This window comes from Asparagus officinalis, chromosome 2 (assembly GCF_001876935.1).
Source record: "Asparagus officinalis chromosome 2, Aspof.V1, whole genome shotgun sequence".
In the NCBI taxonomy this organism is placed as follows: domain Eukaryota; kingdom Viridiplantae; phylum Streptophyta; class Magnoliopsida; order Asparagales; family Asparagaceae; genus Asparagus; species Asparagus officinalis.
Genome location: NC_033795.1, coordinates 76,628,287 through 76,631,946, shown reverse-complemented (window position 1 = coordinate 76,631,946; position 3,660 = coordinate 76,628,287).

The window sequence follows — 3,660 nt, the reverse complement described above, 5'->3', positions numbered from 1 at the left end:
CAAAGTTGCCCTGATCGCAACATCTTCCTGTCACGTTAATATCACACCTCTGACAAAATTCACTTATCAATCTTCTTCAATAGGATGATAAGTCCATAAAGTTGCTCCGATCGCAACAAATTCCCGTCATGTTAACACCAAACCTCTGACAATTAACTTATCGACTCTTCCCAATAGAGCGATAAGTCCTCAAAGTTGCTCCGATCGCAACATTCTCTTGTCACGTTAATCCTACACCTCTGACAAAACCAACTTATCGACTCTCCTCAATAGAGCGATATGTCTATTACCCGTCAAGTTAACATCACACCTCTGACGACACAATCAACTTATCGACTCTCTTCAATAGAGCGATAGGTCCATAAAATATTGTTAGGTTAACATCACACCTCTAACAGTTAAACCCCCCCAATGAACTTGTTAATCCTTTTTCAACAAGAATAGCAAGTTGTCATTATAAAATCCCCAACGGATTAAATATTTTCTAAAATTATCCTAGTGATAATAAAGAAAATTTCTGAATTTCACTCTAAGTGAAAATTCATGCCAAGTTAATATTACACCTCTGGCGCTTCCAACTTTCTTTCAGTGTTTCAAGTAACACAGGAAGAAATAACGACAAAGTCCACGTATTCAACATCGTGGCAGGTTGTTATTAATAACACCGAAATCCATGCCTTACACGCATGGGGGACTTTATCCATTAGCTTAATGGATGTGAGCCGAGACTTGAAACGAATAAGCTGAAGACAAGTCTCAAAGACTTAGTCAAAAATGCACGGAAGCCACTTCCATGTCTTAAGTCAAAACGTTGAGGTCAGACCCGCGATGCAAAAACCAAACGCTTAGGTCAGACCCGCGATGCAAAAACCAAACGCTTAGGTCAGACCCGCGATGCAAAAACCAAACGCTTAGAGCCACTTCCATGTCTTAAGTCAAAACGTTGAGGTCAGACCCGCGATGCAAAAACCAAACGCCGAGGTCACACCCGTGTCTCAAGCTCAAAATGCAGGGTCCACCCCCACAGTCCAGAAGCAGGATTATGGCGCATACCTTCACATAGGTCCTACGTGCAAATCCCTTCAACCAAGATGCCTTCGAAGCAAGTGCAGAGAACAAATCCTTTACCACAAGGAATCAACAGCTCCAAGATCAGAGTTGAGATCCAAAGTATTCCGAAAATTCGTCCCAGTCAACCGCGAACTTTCGAAAACTTTGGAGGGGGTTCTGTAGGCTGTCAAAAAAATCACAATAGATAGCTGATCCCCATCAAAACACCGATGATGGAAGTTACAATCTGACGACTTCCAGAAGGCTACAATTTGAAGACTTTCACGTAGATCGCTGAAGGTTACAATCTGACAACCTTCACGACAACCGATGAGAGCTCTAGTTTAACAGCCTTCACCATCAACATCGAGAGTTACAATCTGACGACTCTTGCATATCAAAGAGCTAAAGTAAAGATTACAAAATGACGATCTTTGCAACGCTTCGACAGAAAGAGACTACAAATCAATGGTCTCTTCAAACCAAGACGTGGAAGTCCTCCCCACGAACCAGCATCAAGACGCACCATGTTCATAGCCACGAACGCAGCTCAAATCAACAGCTGAACGCAGCTTCAACCGCTGAACGCAGCTCAAATCAGCCGCTGAACGCAGCTCAAATCAGCAGCTGAACGCAGCTTCAACCGCTGCCTGACGCAGCTCCAACCGACGTTGAACGCAGCTCCAATCTGCTGCCAAACGCAGTTCAAATCGCTGCCAAACGCAGCTCTAATCGCTGTCCATCAGTAGAAATGTTGTATTTGATGAAGATGCAGGCTGGAATTGGGAGGAAAGTGAAGTCAGCAAAAATGTTCAGCAGAAATCAGTCTGCTTTGATGGTTCAGAGGAGGATTCAAATGTGCCAGAGAATGATCATACTCCAAGTCCTCCTTCAACACCATCATTATCATCCGGTCAGGGCTCATTGTCTCCTTCTAGCTCATCATTATCAGGCTCATCAAGTGATTCAGCTCCAAGGAGATACAGGTCATTAACTGACTTGTATGAAAATTGTGATTTTGCATTAATGGCCACAGATCCTGTCTGCTTTGAGGAAGCTGAGAAAGAAGTTGAGTGGCAGAATGCAATGAGAGAGGAGATCAGGTCCATTGAGAAGAATGAGACTTGGAAGTTGGTAAATCTTCCTGAAGGGAAGAATGCCATTGGACTGAAATGGGTGTTCAGAACCAAGTTCAACACTGATGGGAGCATTCAAAAGTACAAGGCAAGGCTTGTAGCTAAAGGGTATGCACAACAAGAAGGGATTGATTTTGAGGAAACATTTTCACCAGTGGCAAGGTTTGAAACTGTGAGAGTGGTGCTAGCTTTGGCTGCTCAGTGGAAACTGGAAGTGTTTCAGCTGGATGTAAAGTCTGCATTCCTTAATGGAGACTTGCAAGAAGAGGTTTTTGTAGAGCAACCACTCGGCTTTGTCAGAGAAGGTGAAGAAGGCAAGGTTTATAAGCTGCAAAAGGCACTTTATGGACTGAAACAAGCTCCAAGAGCCTGGTACAGCAAGATTGACTCATTCTTTACTCAAAATTGGTTTGAGAGAAGTGAAAATGAGCCAACTCTCTATGTGAAGAAGCAAGGCATGGATGACTTCATTGTTGTCTGTCTCTATGTGGACGACATTATTTATTTCAGCTCTTCTCAAAAGTTGCTAAGTGAGTTTAAAGTAGCAATGATGGAGAAATTTGAAATGACAGACCTAGGATTACTTCAGTACTTCTTGGGTCTGGAGGTAAAGCAAGGTGAAGATGGGATATTTCTGTGCCAGAGGAAGTATGCAGAGGACTTGCTAAAGAAGTTCTCAATGGAGAAGTGTGAAGCAACCATAACTCCCATGAACACAAACGAGAAGCTCCAGAGAGAGGATGGTACTGAGAAAGCAGATGAGAAGATTTTCAGAAGCTTAATTGGTGGTTTGAACTATCTCACACACACACAAGGCCTGACATAGCCCATAGTGTGAGTATAGTGTCACGCTACATGCATTCTCCAACTAAGCAGCATCTTGGAGCAGCAAGAAGGATTCTGAAATATGTGGCAGGCTCAATTAAGCTTGGAATTCTTTATGAAAGTGTTGAAAATTCAAGTTAATTGGGTACACTGACAGTGACTGGGCTGGTTGCTTGGATGACAGGAAGAGTACATCAGGATCAGTGTTTAGTCTTGGCTCAGGAGCTATCACATGAAACTCCAAGAAGCAGGACACAGTAGCTCTATCCTCATCTGAAGCAGAATATGTAGGTGCTGGTGCAGCAGCAAGGCAAGCCATTTGGTTAAGAAAGCTGCTAAAAGACTTGTGCTGTGAGCAGGAAGGCGCAATAGAGCTTTGGTGTGATAACAAGTTGGCAATAGCGATGACCAAGAATCCTGCATTCCATGCAAGGACCAAGCATATAGAAGTTCAGCATCACTTCATAAGGAAGCTTGTGTCTGAGGAGAAATTGGTTTTGAGATTCTGTGGCACAAATGATCAACATGCTGATTTGTTTACAAAGGCCTTAACTCAAGTCAAGCATCAGTTTTTTTTGGAGAAGATAGGCATGTACGAGCTTGAATTAAGAGGAGGTGTTGCAATATAATTCAAGCTTCTGCAGTCCAC